The sequence below is a fragment of the Biomphalaria glabrata genome, chromosome 14 (assembly GCF_947242115.1).
Source record: "Biomphalaria glabrata chromosome 14, xgBioGlab47.1, whole genome shotgun sequence".
NCBI lineage: Eukaryota > Metazoa > Mollusca > Gastropoda > Planorbidae > Biomphalaria > Biomphalaria glabrata.
In genome coordinates, this window is record NC_074724.1 from 6,938,311 (window position 1) to 6,956,439 (window position 18,129).

The window sequence follows — 18,129 nt, forward strand, 5'->3', positions numbered from 1 at the left end:
AACAATGAAACCACTAGATCAAACAAATATACTTTAAACAGCTTTACTGTATATCACACACGCTGGTCTCTCTCTGATCAACCTCTGACAACAAGACACACTTCCGGTCATTCGCGCAGAATGTAAAAATAGATTATACATACATACACACATTCATCCGTGACATGTGTGTCATTCCTTTGAATTTGTAATTTGTTTGAATGGGTTATTTATTTTAATGTGTCATTTGTTTCTGTCATTGAGCGAAAGTTAGAAACGTGCTAAATAAGAGCGTCATTTTGTCATAAGGAACTGAAAGAGAAACCAGTTGTTTTTTTTTTTCTTTAATAATTTCCATCAGAAGTGTATGCAAATCAAAGAAAATTATGAGCAATGCAGAAAATAGAAAAAAAAAACAACTCTTAAAGTTATATATTATGGCATTGCAAAAAAAAAAAAAAAAACACAGATGGTATCGGTGAGTTTGATTATGCCAGTGGTTTTAGAAATATGTAAATAGGGCAGACAAATCAGGTTGCGTCGGTGGTCCGCTAATATCATAGGGCTTTTAAAGGGGTCCCTAAACTGATCTAAATAATATATTAGATAACTAAGTTCAAGCTAATAAAGACATATTTTAATACAATCTGGTCGTTTGTATTTACACATATATAGATAAATCTAGTCTAGATTTAGTCCAGTAAATTATTGACTCTTAAGAGCGTGTCAAGCAACTTAGGCTCATTTCTAGAATGTGTTTAATTTAATTGATGATGTAGCTCACATTGGTCCTGATATCAATAATTGCACTGGGCATTATGTCAACAGATGTGGTTTAACAAATAAAGTCAAGCGTATATAAACCTGTTGAGATAATGAATAAAGTTATGAAAACTCATATTACATTTGTCCACTATGAAATAAGATACACATATTTTTAACATAAAAAAAAACAACTAATAAATAAGGAACTGTGATTAGGTTTGGTTGAAGAAACGACGTACTGTAAACATTTTAATTTACGCAGACTTATAAAGATGCAGGAAAAGATAGACGATTGAAAAAAAGGGGGGGGGGATCTATTAAAAATTATCCACCGCTAGAATTAATAGTTGCACCTAGAGACGTCCAAAGAAGGGCTGGGTAGATGTGCCTAAAGATGACCAGGTGGAGCCAATGATGACCGACAGATCAATTAGGTATTTATTTTAAGACATCAGTTACGCCAGGTTCACATCTAACTTCACATTCTTTTTCGTCTATCATTTGGTCTGCTGGCCCCCTGGGGCACCACACAAGATCTGTCAACCCTTTTCCCCATGTTTCTCTGTCATTTGTCTTTGTTAGAATTTCATTCTTGTGTTCTTTCTGAAAATATTGAAACCTTTATTTTTACCTGCCTATGTGGACCACTTCGGTGGCCGATTTTGAGTTTATGTTTCTACACAAACTATCTTTGTGACCTTGTTTTGTTGTTGTCATCTTTGAAAATCGCATAACTTTCTTTGCCGTAAAGTAAATTTCCTGTTTCAGACCTTGTCGTCTATGAGACAGATGATGTAAAAGTATATGTTTCTGTGGTCAACGTTTAACGATGGTGTCATGTGGCCAGCACAATGACGAACCACTTTTTTCTTTCTTTAACTATTGTCAGGTACTCATTATATATGGCAGAAGAAAAACGCCAGAAAAGAAAAGCAAGACAAACGACACTAGATCCAACTGGAATAACCTGCCCAGTGTGCGGCCGAACATTCCGGGATCACATAGGTCTCACCAGCCACATGAGGAGGCATAAAACCCGAGTGCAAACCCTCAGCCCCCTCCATGACAAAGTGGTCATCATCGAACCACGATGGACGAACTATATATATATATATATATGGGTTAAGTCAGAGGAGTCCTGAATTCCCAAAAGTAAAAAAAACAACAACTGTTCACCAGGATATGAACCAAATTTGGAAGCCAAGCGCTTTACCACTCAGCCACCGTTTTTTTTTTTGTTGCAGGTTCGTCTTTCGTTGCAATGGATATTATGTTTCATATATGAATTTGTTGTTCTATGAAGTATTCCTTTAAACATTAAATTTTAATAACTTAATACAATAACTTGCCTTAAGTATCATTGTAAAAGTTTTAGAAAAGAACAGTTTCTCGTGAATTTTCTTTATCTTTTACGTGCGGCTCAAATATTGGGTCCGCGGAACTGTTTTCATTAACAGGAGAAGGGGCAAATGTGAGTAACTGGCGCCTAAATCAGTAAGCTTCTGGAGGAGGGACTCATTTTCTTTGGCTGGCTACCCACGTAGAAGAAAGAACACTGAATTCAAATTTCTGCTGCCTTGCAGGTTTATCCAAACATGGCGAAATTGTGTGTGGTTGAACCCTGAGGAACAATAAGGAGCCGGCGACCTTTAGGCTGTTTACAGCAAACAGCACTTAAAAAATATACAGATTATGACTAATAACCAACAGGATTTTAAACATGGGTACGCGTGATCATCACGAGTTTGTCGTCTGCCTTTTCCTTTAAATATATAAACATTGAATTATAATTGGGTAACAAATATTTGAATAAAAAGTAATTTACTTTCCTATCAATGTTTCTTCACCATCACTTATTGAGCCGTTTGGGCTCCACAAATGATCTGTCATAGTATTTCTCCGTTCCTCTTTGTCTTTTGCATTTAATAGAATCTCTCTCAATTGCCAGCTTTAGATAAAGAAAAAAATATTTGCTTTCGCCACGTTCATCAAAATGCATACATTTTAAAATGTTTTTTTTTTAGTTATTTTTACCTTATTGAAAGCGCTTTATTCACTTAATGACGTTCAAGTCGTACGTGCCGTCTATATATTTAGCACAACCTTGTGATTCTTGTACTGTCTTTCAAGCTAAGCAGATTTTATTCAGTGTAACGCCGAATGAACATTTTCTAAAATTAAGTTTCTCAACATATCTCAGGAAGACAATTAATGTCGTTTTTAATAGTTTGTTTTTATTTTAGATTTTTGATAGGAACGATGAATACACAATTAAACAGTAATGTTAATATAATAATAATAATAATAATAATAATAATAATAATACACCAAACGAAAAAACATTATAACTATAAGAAACCAAAGTGTACATTCACACCAGACTCACTCATAATTTACATGTGACAAAGTTTATACCAGATTGTTCTTATTTAATGATTTGATTGCCAGGGGAACAAAAGAGTGTTTGTGTCTGTTTGTCTTTGCTATCGGTGTATTGTAACTCATTTGTGATGGTAAAATCACAAAATCCTGACACAAAGGGTGATTCTTTATTTCGAGGATCTTGTTAGCTTTTTTTTATAGATGTTTGTCTCAAACAACTGCCCAAATGGGGTTTGTTTTTTGCCAATGATTTTGCCAGCAGCATTTAGGATTCTATAAAGTTTATTCCTATTTTTAATGCTCAGATTGCAATAACAGGCAGTGATATTGAAGTTTAGTAAAACTAAATAAATCAAATAACTTTTTTTTTGTTCAGTTTGAAGTGCTATTTTAATTTAACACCGTGTTGTTGATAAGCAGTCAAACTGACATATTCAATATCCATATGTTGTCTATTTGTTTCAATTATTTACCAATAATATCTTAATTTTATTAATTGTTCAATTAAAGACTTTTTTTTTTATTTTAAAGAAATACTTGAAGTAAAAGACATTAGCTATCATCTCATAGTATTAGCTTTTTATGTTTGAGACAAAAAAAAGGTACGTTTTGTAACTGCGAAACTATGAATGAAAAAAAAAAACATATAAAGTTTGATTTTTACCAAAAACTTTTATTTTATATACTTCATACATTGTTTAATTTAACAGCAACTTTATCAAAAAGAATAATACAGTTTAATTTACGTTATTAAAAAGGTAATTTGAAGCCCATGCTTTAACTGGCATAGAGGAAAGTACCTGACATCTAGTTGCTTCAAAATGGAGATCTGTGATATAGCCTTATGGAAACACATTTGAAACCAAATGAAAATCTACTGCTGAGGACCGGCGTAGACGACTGAAAGGGAACATAAAACGGAAAAAAGAAAGTAACTTCTGCGCTATAGATGTGATAAAACTAATAGATAAGAGATAGAACCATGTAATGTACTTCACATCTCTTTACTTTTCAGACACGAATTTGAGTTTATATAAATCCCCCCAGCAAGAGAGGGGTCGAATTATGTGACTGTTTCTTTGCTTTAATTTTGTTTATTATAATAGAGATTATAATTTTAATCCATCACTTCTACTGTAAAAACCGTTGGGGGTTTATGGTTTAAGCCTTATCCCCCTTATCCCCCCTCTTCAATATAAAAAAAAAGTCAGCTACAGTCACCAAATTCTATGAACGTAGCCTAGAGAATTTTTCAGTTTAAAACCCCATGAGAGGGTTTTTAGTTTAAATCCCCCTCCAGCAGGTTTTTAGTTTAAACCCCCTCCAGTGGGTGTGTAGTTTAATTAAAACCCTACTCAAGCATGTTTTGAGTTTAAAACACCCTCTTCAATATTAAACAAATGTAAAATACAGACGTCGAATTGTATGTACATAGCCAACTGAGGTTAGTGTTAAAAGCAACCTCCAGATGGTTTTGAGTTGAAAACCGCCTAACAGATGGTTTTGACAATAAAACTCCATTGTCAATAAAAGATCGAAAGCAAACTACAAAGACCATATTCCATTATGAGCGTAACCAAGAGGGGTTTCAATGTTACCCCCCCCCCCATTTGCAGCAAAAGGAAAAAGGAAAAGCTACAATTACTAAATTTAATGAGCTTAACTAAAAGGGATCTTGCGGTTTCCCTTCCACATTCAATAAACAATTATACAAAAATATAGTTACCATTTTCTGGGCTCCATTAATAAAGTGCAATGAATAGCATATTTGGATTTTGACCTATATTTTTTTTTTACAAGAGTACCAGATTAATTTGCTTTAGATAACTCACAGCGCTCCTCCAGATTCCCTTGGTGGTAAGGGCGGGATGTCTACTGTCTTTCTACTAAATAACAGAAGAGACTATTCTAATATAATGAAGATTTATTATGTATATATACACACACACAAACATATCCCCATCTCATAGGGGGAATCCACAAACCCTCCGAAAAAAATCCTGGCTATATATATTCAACTGTAAAACAAATACACAAATTATTACATGCAATTACATAGACAAGGTAAATAATGTTTATATCATTTCCTAATCCTAAAATGCATACGTAACTTAATAGATCTCTTTAAGACAACAAATTTAAAGCGAAACCATGGCGAAACTAAATACATATTTTAAGCCAGCGTGAAAAGCAATAAAATAGTATGAAAACACAGTCACATAGTTTAAAAAATAAAAATTCTTTCTCAAATTCTTTTTTTTTCTAAAATATAACTCTACAAGGAACAATGCCTTGAAACTTAAAAAAATATTAGAGCTGAACTTTGCTAAAGGTCAATACTACCCGATGTCTAAAATAAAAACAAATTTCATTCATTTACATTCATTGTCAACACAAAACACTTAATGATTTGCACAATAGCTACAAATTAAAATCTGTATAAAAATAGTTTATGAGGTAAGAGGTTGTGTAAATAGAACATTGAAATCTACATGCACAATGGATTTTAATGGATATTAGTACAAATGCTCCATCTTCCCTAGTGCTATTAGATGATGGGATGGGTTGCCTGAGGAAAACCAGTGGCATGCATGTGTTGATGCATGACGCGTAGGACGTACTCATTTTCCTTTTTTGAAGTAACGTCTGTATTGTAACCCCGCTCCCGCGCTACACTAATGGTGCGCATCTGAGCACTACTGAACACGACTAGTGAAAGACATATAGAGACAGGAAGAAGGACTGTTGTGAGCCGGCTAAAAGTCATGGGAGTCTGAACAGTCTGGTGCTGAGTGCTGTCCTGTGTGATACTAGGAAACTGTGTGGGAGACCTGGAGCGACACTGGGAAGTGTGTCGGTGGTCTGTTCTGTGTTCTGGTATGAAGTAGGACTCTTAGAACTTAAGACATAGTACTCCTTGTGACTTTATAGCAGACGTCCAAGTCTAACTAGTAACTATTACTATTTGTTGATGCTTATACTAGTTATAATAAATAAATACATCGTTTACTGTTGCTGACCTGTCTTTCGTTGAGTTCCTGCCTTAGAGAGTTACAACAATATATATATAGATTTTGGTTGAGGGTTTTAAAAATCAAAATCTTCCGTTGCTGTGCTTTTGGGATATGTGGATTGTCTAAGGCATTTTTTTAAATAGATTACGGTGATTTAACTGCATAATTCCCTGGTAGGGGGGTTTTCAACTCAAAACCCCCTTGGCTGTGTTTGGCAAGTGATGCTTTAGTATTGAAATCTCAAATAAAATAAACAAAATCAAAGCAAAAATTATTCTCTTGACTTTCGTCAAATCTCTCAGATCTATCCTGTCAGTGACTGTTCTTAGTTGGATATACAAAGTGAGGATGGTGTTACGTGAGCGTTTCAGTGTTTAGGAAATACTTTGCATTGGGCAAGAATTGTTGTAAAGAATATTGTGTGTGTTATACGTCACGCTTAGTTTCCTGTATATAGCAGGATAAGCCCTTTTGAGTCGAGGCGAGACTCTCAACGTAATAACTATTTAAGTGTATGCCTTAACTTCCGATGATGAATTAGAGAGCTTCTACAATGAAACAGAGAAGTGCATTAAGGAACTTCCAAAAAGAATATTATTATTATTATTAAAGGAACTCTTTGATAGGATAAGATGCCTATGAGCAATGGGCAGGAACTACTGTACGTTTTTGGAATAGGAGAAACTAGCGACTGAATAATTAGACTCTTAGAGTTTGCCTGCAGCCATAAATTCACTATAGATAGACTAGGTCAGGGGTGGGCATCCTTTTTCTGCCCAGGGCCGCATTAAAAAAAAGTGTGGACTGGGGGGCCGCATATTATTTTTTTGCACACCTAATTGAGGAATTACAAGAATTAGCATTTTCTTGAACTAATTTTAAGAATATTATTTTAAAATATTGCTATCATCTGTTTACATCACCACATTTCACCACAAAAGTATAGTAGTATTTAATGTAAAGTATATAATTGTTTACTCTCGTGTATAAAGTTCCGAAACTGTCGAACTAGCTTACTAGTTGTTGTTTTCTCGTGGCTGCTGTCAAATGCAGTCTATCAGCATCGACTTGCTCTAACACTTGGTAATTTTCAAACAAAAAAAAGAATGTTCACATATGAATGTGACTCCAAATAATGTGAAAGTTTAGTAGCAATTTTTTTTAAGCACGGGTATACAGCTTCTGGCACCCATGAAACTCCCGTGAAAGAACTGACTGGAACTTCTCTTTCAGGTCACAATTTGTTAGGAGGTATGTCATCTATAGCTGAATCAGCTTCTTTTGAAAACAGTTCCAAGTTCTTGACGTCTTGCTTTCAACTTCCACATTCAAGGAATAAAAATAGGTCTTGTACTTTTCAACCATGTCACCTGAGATGAACTCCAATTGGTGACAAGGCAGGGAGACCTAGGTCTCCCGTAGTGCCCTGGTAAGGAACTCTGCTGTTTGGCGTAGTGCCTCGTAGCTTCCATACAAATTTAGTAAACCACTAGATACGTCCTCCCGCAGCTCTCGGAGCTGCGGACACTCTTGCAAGACGTGCGCCACCGTCTCTTCTGATTCCCCACAGTGTCGGCAACGGGCATCAAAATTTGGCCGGAACCGGGCGAAGTACGCACCTATGGGGCAGTGTCCCGTACGCCACTGCGCTATTGTTGTTTGTTCCGACCTTTTTAGCCTCCACCACGGGTCCTCTCGATTTGGGCGGCGCATGTGCTGCCAGACTCCCCTGGCAGTGTTGGAGTCATCCCAGGATTTCAACCACTTTTCATGTACCCCCTCTCGTATTACTGTCGTAGGCTGTTGGAACGTACTTGGCGATTCGAAAGCGGGCACGGCCAGCGCTCCTTCTCGTGCTAGAGCATCAGCCACGGCATTGCCCCTCACGCCGCAGTGCGAGGGCACCCACTGCATAACGATGACAGCTCCAATAAGCAGGCGGATGTTATTTGCGGCGCCTAATGCCTCTTCCACCAATTTGGACTTTCCCCCGAAGTCAGCCATGGCTTGGAGGCAGGACTGGGAATCGCTAACCATTACAACGGTAGTCGCAACGGTTATCTTTTCGCGCAGTTTTTGGAGCACGTGTTTTAGGGTATTCGTAATCGCCGTTAATTCAGCATCAAAGCTACATGCGGCAGGGCGCATGTGCCTGCCAGCTTTTCAGGGTTCAGGTCTGGGTAACAGATATAGGCCCCATACCCAGCTCTTACGGGGTCCTTCATGACCGACCCGTCTGTGTAACGGTATATGGCATCGGCCGGGTAGGTCTTTAGTGTTTCCAATGCCATTTTTCGAAGTAGGTCCGGGTGTGTGTGTCTTTTTGTGGCCCCCTCCAACCCATGTATAGTGAAATTTATTGGAGGGATGGGCTGTCTCCTCCAGGTCGGGCACGTGCTTATCCGTCTAATTGGGACCCGGTCAGTGGAGAGGCCAGCTTGTGCACTCAAATTTGTAGCGCAGTGCATAAATGAGGTCCGTTTGATCCTATGTTTTTCTCTCCAATGACTGACTAAAGTGTGGGTCGGGAGCCCTGGTTCGCACATTTGTAGCGTTCCAGGGCAGTTAGCACGGCGCGCTCTCTCCTCAGGCTGAGAGGAGCCACGTTGGACATAATTTCTGCAGCGGAAGTTGGGCTCTTTCTATAGGTGCCGCAAATGAATCGGAGAGCCTGGGCCTGTACACGGTCGAGTGATTCGAGGGCTGTCTTGCTTGCGTACACCTGCACGGGCAGGCTGTACTCAATTTGGGACCTGACAGCCCCTGTATACAGTGTGCGGAGCGTGTCAGCTCGGGCGCCCCACTTGGTACTGGCTAGCTTTCTGAGTAACCTCAACTTCTCCGAGGCCTTTCGTTCAACATCCTGGATGTGCAAGTGCATTGAGAGCTTCCTATCTAGTGTAACTCCTAGATATTTTGGCGTGTTTTCACGTTGGAGTCGCAGCCCACCAAGTTGGAGCTCGAATGGGGCCCCAAGAATGTCGATTCCCAGGCTGAACAGGCTCCAGGTCGTTTTGGCAACGTTTATCTGAATCTGCCATTTTGAACAATACGAGGAGATGGTTTGGAGGTCGGCTTGTAATGCTGCCTGAAGTTGGTCAGCTTTCTTCCCGGTTGACCAGAGGACAATATCGTCAGCATATAGCAGTTTGCGACACCGGAGTGAGCTGGGCAAATCATTAAGATAGGCCATGAAAAGGATACATGTCACCAGAAGGTTTCACCTTTTAGCTTAGGAAAACAATAAAACAATTTCATTTGCTGGCCTCAAGAATGGAATAGCTTGGTTTAAAAAGTATTAAGATGTACATACATTTCATGTGCAAACAACTAATTGAAACACCTCTGTTGATAAACATGAATTCTGTTTTCAACTCTTCATTTGAAATATTTGTAATAAGTCACAGTCCATGTCCTTCAAGGAACCTAACAATTTCTTCCTTTAGACTTCTCATTCTTCTAATGCTAGGCCAGCAGATACTACTTTGCTACTGAACATCGGAATGTTTTGTTTTCAAATCTTCAAGTACTTTTCAGAACTGCCAGTCAAGACCACCTTAGATAATTGGCGGCCCTAAGCAAAGTGAATTTGGTGGCCCCAAATAAAACAGAAAAAAAAAATTACAGCGAAAAAAATAAAATTATGCAGGTTATTAAAACCCTAGTGTACTTCAACAGTAAACACTGCGGACAAGTTTCGCTATTTCTTCTCTAAAATCACACAGTATATGTTCTGTGCGAGGCCTTCAATAATCGTAGGCCCCATTAAACTGCATAGTTTGCCTATGCCTAAGGCCAGTCCTATGCCTTATATTAGAACATGTGGTTTTATTTGCATTAATTTACATGATATTCAATGCAGCTTTGTGTAAACTTTCCTGTAATGAGTTTACGGTTTACAGTTGGAAATGGATATTGCTCTTTATTTTATTACAAAGCCTGTTTTAACTCAGTCTAATCACGATCTCCATCAGTTGTTAACCTTGCCATCTAGTACAAGCCAACCCAACACCTTCAACAAAATTTTTCATAGCATGGAATAAATACTGACATGAGTTTGGGTCTTTGATTAAATTGTTCGAAATATTGCCATTTAAAATAATCTTCGTTTACTCTAAACTTTTTAGAATGACTTTTACAGACAATGTTTCTATGGACTCTTTGCTATAAGTGATAATAATCAAACGTTTAAATAATTTCTATACATATTTACGATTATTTATTTTTAATATATTTGCATTTTTATATTTGTAATGTGAGGACACACCTGATTTCTTTAGGTGTTCGCGGGCCGCATAAAACACTTCGGCGGACCGCATGTGGCCCGTGGTCGTAATTTGCTCATTCGTGGACTAGGTAATAGATGTATGTGTGCCTTATAACCCCTAGGACAATATGTAAAAACTAACCTGTGGTACTCAAAATAATACACGGAATCGGTTTTCATTTTCCGTAAATTTCATTTATCTTAATTTCTAACTATTTGAAGAATTGTTAGAAATTTAAAAAGGTAAGTTTTATTACTGTATTAATTTCTTTTAAAATTCAATGCTAATTAGCTAGCTTTTACCATATTTTTTTAATTTTGACATTTCTTTCATTGCCTCCCTTTTATATCAATTTTTAACAGATTTTGCATCTTCTTCTTGTGTCTGTATTTCTGTCTCTATTTAAATAGTGAAATTTATTGAAATAATCACACAAACATAATGAGAGATCCAAATTAAATGAATATTTTAATTGAAAAAGACAAATATGCTCTACAGACAAAAACACACACACACACCCTCTTTTACACGAATTCATTTTTTTATTCATTTTTAATCAGTGATAGCGCCTGAAGAGGCTTGCGATGTCGATGTTCCAATACTGTGTCTGCACTTGGCGTTCCTTTGGGTAGATCAGCTCCGTGGAGAGGGGAACTGTTAACCTTGTTAAGTGGGCGATATTGTTCTGACCAAAGCAGGCAATCCCCTCATTTCCCTGAGATGAACCATAGTCGTATCGTGACTAAATCAGGCGATACAATAATTCAACCATCTGTGTTTTACTATGTTAATAGAACGCAGTATTAATTAATTAAGTAAATAAACTTGACAGCAATGTCGGAGGAATTTTTTAAACATGCAGTTGGATGATCTATCATAGTGGAAGTTGCACCAGAAGCTTCCTAGTACACAATAGATAAAGTGAAGTACATTATTGAATTAAGAATACATTGTACCATAGACCATAAAAGGAGAGGGTCTAAGTTCATAATTCTGTTCAGTAGCTTGATATTGCAACTTAACCAACACTCTACATGTAGTGTTTAACTCTTAAGGATTTTACAACTATCAATCTTTATAAGACACATGTGCGCGACATGTGATTCCGAATTCTTCTTACTTGACTAATTAGCAATGTTGACAGTAGGCGTATGCATAGACTGTCAGGGCCAGCCTTACAAATTGCGGGCCCCAATTTAATGTATGCTATTGAGACGCTCTTCTAATATTTATTTTTTACAACAAGAACTATTTTTATTAATTGGATCATTATATCAACATTTATTATATAAACATGCAATAGGAAACAATAAATGCAATATGCGCCGTTGGGTTAATGAAAGTTACGTTAATTATATGATACTCTGAATATGTTAATCCTGTAAGTCCTACATCTTTGAAAGCCTGTGACAAAAGCTATGACTGATGCTAAATGTACTTTTTTTGGGCCCCTGCTTGGGCCTCAATTTGGAGCATTATGTAAAATTGGCCTAGGGCCGCAGCTGTATGCATACCTGCATGTCAGGGTGTTTTGTGCTTAAGATATAAACCTTTCCCCTTTATGAAGCTTTCTAGCTTATTAGTCGACTAATTGTAAAATGTTGAAAAACACTAACATAGAAATGTGTACTGGAACTTAATCAAGGTTCAAACAAACTTCAGATAGTTGAGATAAGGTTAATTGTGAACAGTTCTAATGCAAAATTATGTCTAACATCCTATATAGGAGACGCGATGGCTGAGCGGTAAAGCTGAGGTCCAAAGGTTCAAATCTTAGTGAAGGCTGGGATTTTCCATTTCGGGATCTTGAGCGCCTCTGAGTCCACCCAGCTCGATTGAGTACCTTACAGTTGGTGTAAAGTAAAGGCGGTTGGTTGTTGTGCTTGCCACCTGACAGCCTCGTAAAACCGTGGGCCACAGAAACAGATGACTTTTACATCATCTGCCCTATTTATAGAAAAGGTCTGAAAGAGGAACATAACTCTTTTTACTAAACTACCTATATGCCTGAATACGAAATAAAATATCTAGACATTTTATCATTTTCTTTTATAATAATTCTTTAAAACGCTGATTAAAATTTCGCACAGTTTTGTTATATTCCAGGACAAATGACCCGTAGATAATATTAGTGCCCAACATGCCTACCAGTTGATATTTGTATCAGAAATTCAGTGTTAGACTAAAATAATAATAAATATATACTTCATAAAACTAAAGTCACACCATCATCAGAAAATTGAATGACACTAATTTAACAATCACTTACTTCACGAAGCTGAACTATTGTCTCTTTGTGTCACAGTCAAAGTGGATCATTTGTGTTTAAAGTATGCTCAGGAAGTACAGAACGGTGTCTAATGTATGATTAGAAGTTCCTAGTTAAATATGACTAAATGATTGTCATGTCAAGTACATGGTAAACATAAAAATACTACTTCTAGTTTCCTGTTTGTTTGGGGTTTTTGTATTGGAAAGATATGCAAATTAAATGAAGAAAAAACAATTCGGAATAAAAAGATCGGACAGAGTGGAAACAATATTGATCTCACTATTTAATTAGAACCTGTTAATAAAACAGACAACTTTAAAATTCTTGAAGTGTGTATTAAAATGGTTAATTTTGTCGTGATGGTATGGCAATCTGAACATTAAAAATAAAAATAAACTTCATAGAACCCTAAATGCTGCTGGCAAAGTCATTGACAAAAAAACAAAAAAAAAACAACAACATTTGGGCAGCTGTTTGAGACAAACATCCATAAAACATCCATAAAAAAGCTAAGATTCTAGAAATAAAAATAAACCCTTGGGTCAGGATTTTGTGATATTACCATCACAAAAGAGGTACAAGACACCGATACCAAAGACAGACACACTCTTTTGTTCCCCTGGCAATCAAATCATTAAATAGAAACAATTTGATATAAACTTTTCATATGTAATGTATGAGTGAGTCTGGTGTGAATGTACATTTTGACTTTTATAGTTATAATGTTTTGTTTATAATGCACAAATTGTAAGAAAAATTTCCTTACGGACATGTTTTACTGTTGTTTTTTTTTGGTTTAAATTAATGTGTAACTGCTATTATAAAGTAAATGTTTCACTGATATAAAAAATGAATGTTTCAATGCTATTATAAAAATGATTCACTGGTTGTAGCTTTAAATTTCAGACTCTTCAATATGGATAATTTTACAGTCTCGCCATTATTAGCTAACCGAGCATCGGCTTAAGACTGACTGTGATTCGGGAAACCTTTGGGCTAATGGGAAAAAATCTCTCATTTTTAGCCACACAGACCAATCCTTTTCTTTGATCAAGTATCTCAAGGCCTTGCGTCAAATGTGTGCTACTTTTTAAAACACAAACTATTATTGCAGAATGGATATATTTTACTGTAGTAACAAATATGTTTATATTAGCATTGTTATTTACACGTCTTTATCTGAAAGTTTATTTTAAAATTTAGTTCGTTTACTTACTATTTCAGATGCAGGACACTTCTTTGCTTTTTCTCGTACACGTATACATGTATACGCTACAGATTGGAGTGTATCATTTTCTTTTCTAAATATTTCAATGTAAAGAAAAAAAAAGATTTTTAATAGAAATGTATAATGTTACGTTTCATATAATAGAATATATTACTTTATCTAAACATTAGAAATAAAGAAAAGAAAAAAATATTGTATTGAAGAGTAAACTAAAACCCTATTAGAAATTGTGAAGGAGCGGTGCCTGAGAGAAAGAAAAAAAAGTGTCAAAATGTAATAAGGGGACTAAAATCATATACAAATCCAAATCTCTCATTAAGTAGCATTTATTCTCCTTATTTTAAAATAAAACAAAATAATTGATCACCAAAAATAATCAACTGATTTTTTATTTTTTAATTGATTCATGTCTTGTCAGGTTTAGTGAATAACTGTCCAAAATTTCAACTTGATCCGAGAATGGGAAATAAGAGAAAAAACGTGTTCAAGCTTTTTAACTGACAGACAGACAAAGTTTAAATTTTCAATGTGTGTCCCGCAGCTTTTGTGAGATCTGTCTATTTTAGATGCCATCTGTTGCTAAATATTTTCATCTATGCCGATGAGGGCAAAATGGCGCATGTGTTGATCTTTATAGATTATATGGAGGTACCTCTGTTATACATTCCTACTTTAAGCTTACTAAAGAAGATCGCCTTTGACATGCGACCACAATGCGGGATTGGTGTCCTACGCAGCGCGGATGTTGAATAGTTATTAGTGCTTCTATACCGTCTACACCGGCCTCCAGCAGAACATATTCATCCGTAATGTAGTCTTGGCGTATGCCCGTTATGGAATGAATGCATCTTTGATGGAGTGTTCAATTAGTCTTTAATGACTTCGATGAGCAACTTGGTCTTATAGTCATACAAACGTATGGTGAGAACCACTGCTTTATAAACATTAATTTTTGTAACTAGGTACAGATATATATTCTGTTATACTCAGTTTGAGGCGACCAAAAGCGTTGCATTTGCGAGACGATTGTCTATTTTTCTGTACAGTGACCCATTTTTAGACACTGTGCTGAAAAGAGAGTAAATTGCTGAACAATATAAAAATAGAGGGCAATCAAATTGATTTGTGAAGCTGGTTAAATTCCGATTGGGGACTTTTGAAGCATGGCCTACACGTTTCTTTTTACCTTGATGGACATACCAAACGAGGCAGCTTCAGCAAAATACAAGGACTGGAAGTTGAAGCCTCTGTTAGGTGTGTGCAAGAAAGGCGTAATCGTCCGCATAGATTAACTCAGAAGCAATCATCTCTTTAATTTGTGCACGGCTAGAGCAGGCGTCATATGTTAAAAAAGCTGCCTTCGGTTAGGAACCTAATGTAGATGCCCTCATGCAGGCGTTGCCTCATTTTATTTAGCATTGTTCTAAAGAATATTGCAAAGAGTGTTGAAGCAAGCACACAGCTCTATTTCACATCATTCTCTACAGAGAAGTCAGCTGATAGGTCACCGTTGAATCCGATTTGACCTTTTTGACCCTCATGCAGTTGATTCAGAATTGCGATGAATCTTGTAGAACATCGGAGCCGAGACAAAATCCTCCACAAGACATCGCGAATCACTGTGTCAATTGCTTTAGTGAGATGGATGAATGCAGCATAGAAGTCTAGATTCTTTTCCCTGCATTTGACGTATGTCAAAATATATATCCAATATGTCTATACCTGCCCGGAAACCACACTGACTTTCAGAAAGCACACTGCCTACTATGGAGGCTACTTTATTCTGACAAAAAGTATCCTGACCTTTTTGTACAAGGATGGTGGCATCTCGAAGTTCTTGCGGGATAGTGCATCTGTCCCAGCACACAGTAAATAAATATGTTAGCATTTCCGTAAGAACAGCAACTCCCATTTTAAAAACCGAGTTACGGAGTCATAAAGGTAATAATGACAAAACTTACCTCTCTTATTCTCGATAGTTCAGGATCTTGTATTGACAGTAAGGTGAACAAAAGTATTATAAAGATATGCAAATTAAATGAAGAAAAAATAATTCGGAATAAAAAAGATCAGACAGAGTGGAAACAATATTGATCTCACTATTTAATTAGAACCTGTTAATATAACAGGCAACTTGAAAATTCTAGGATTGTGTATTAAAATGGTTAATATTATCGTGATGGTATGGCAATCTGAACATTAAAAATAAAAATAAACTTCATAGAACCCTAAATGCTGCTGCCAAAGTCATTGGCAAAAAAAAACATTTAGGCAGCTGTTTGAGACAAACATTCATAAAAAAGCTAAGATTCTAGAAATAAAAAATAAACACTTGGGTCAGAATTTTGTGATATTACCATCACAAAAGAGATACAAGACACTGATACCAAAGACAGACACACTCTTTTGTTCCCCTGGCTATCAAGTCATTAAATAGAAACAATCTGATATAAACTTTTCACATGTAAATTATGAGTGAGTCTGGTGTGAATGTACATTTTGACTTTTATAGTTATAATGTTTTGTTTATAATGCACAAATTGTAAGAAAAATTTCCTTACGGACATGTTTTACTGTTGTTTTTTTTTGGTTAAAATTAATGTGTAACTGCTATTATAAAGTAAATGTTTCACTGATATATTAAAAATGAATGTTTCACTGCTATTATAAAAAATGATTCACTGGTTGTAGCTTTACATTTCAGACTCTTCAATATGGATAATTTTACAGTCTCGCCATTATTAGCGAACAGAGCATCGGCTTAAGACTGACTGTGATTCGGGAGACCTTTGGTCTAATTGGAAAAAATCTCTCCTTTTTATCCACACAAACCAATCCTTTTCTTTGATCAAGTATCTCAAAGGCCTTGCGTCAAATGTGTGCTACTTTTTAAAACACAAACTATTATTGCACAATGGATATATTTTACTGTAGTAACAACTATGGTTATATTAGCATTGTTATTTACAAGTCTTTATCTGAAAGTTTATTTTAAAATTTAGTTTGCTTACTTACAATTTCAGATGCAGGACACTTCTTTGCTTTTTCTCGTACACGTATACATGTATACGCTACAGATTGGAGAGTATCATTTTCTTTTCTAAATATTTAAATCTAAGCAAAAAAAAATATTTCAATAGAAATGTATAATGTTACGTTTTATATAATAGAATATATTATATTACTTTTTCTAAACATTAGAAATAAAGAAAAGGAAAAAAATATTTTATTGAAGAGTAAACTAAAACCCTACTAGAAATTGTGAAGGAGCGGTGCCTGAGTGGCTGAGAGAAAGAAAAAAAGTGTCAAAATGTAATAAGGGGACTAAAATCATATACAAATTCACATCTCTCATTAAGTAGCATTATTTCTCCTTATTTTAAAATAAAACAAAATAATTGGTCACCAAAAATAATCAACTGATTTTTTATTTTTTAATTGATTCATGTCTTGTCAGGTTTAGTGAATAACTGTCCAAAATTTCAACTTGATCCGAGAATGGGAAATAAGAGAAAAAACGTGTTCAAGCTTTTTAACTGACAGACAGACAAAGTTTAAGTTTTTAATGTGTGTCCCGCAGCTTTTGTGAGATCTGTCTATTTTAGATGCCATCTGTTGCTAACTATTTTCATCTATGCCGATGAGGGCAAAATGGCGCATGTGTTGATCTTTATAGATTATATGGAGGTACCTCTGTTATACATTCCTCCTTTAAGCTTACTAAGGAAGATCGCCTTTGACATGCGAACACAATACGGGATTGGTGTCCTACGCAGCGCGGATGTTGAATAGTTATTAGTGCTTCTATACCGTCTACACCGGCCTCCAGCAGAACATATTCATCCCTAATGTAGTCTTGGCGTATGCCCGTTATGGAATGAATGCATCTTTGATGGAGTGTTCAATTAGTCTTTAATGACTTCGATGGAGCAACTTGGTCTTATAGTCATACAAACGTATGGTGAGAACCACTGCTTTATAAACATTAATTTTTGTAACAAGGTACAGATATATATTCTGTTATACTCAGTTTGAGGCGACCAAAAGCATTGCATTTGCGAGACGATTGTCTATTTTTCTGTACAGTGACCCATTGCTAGACACTGTGCTGAAAAGAGAGTAAAGTGGTGAACAATATAAAAATAGAGGGCAATCAAATTGATTTGTGAAGCTGGTTAAATTCCGATTGGGGACTTTTGAAGCATGGCCTACACGTTTCTT

The 18,129-nt window shown here is 36.0% G+C and overlaps 1 long non-coding RNA gene across 1 annotated transcript; it reads left to right on the forward strand.

The window, feature by feature from the left end:
* The first annotated feature begins 11,121 nt into the window (after positions 1 to 11,121).
* On the forward strand, positions 11,122 to 13,946 carry LOC129922848 (uncharacterized). Its single transcript, XR_008774760.1, has 2 exons — positions 11,122 to 13,758; positions 13,905 to 13,946. It is a non-coding gene; the product is annotated as an uncharacterized LOC129922848 (long non-coding RNA).
* Positions 13,947 to 18,129: the final 4,183 nt, after the last annotated feature.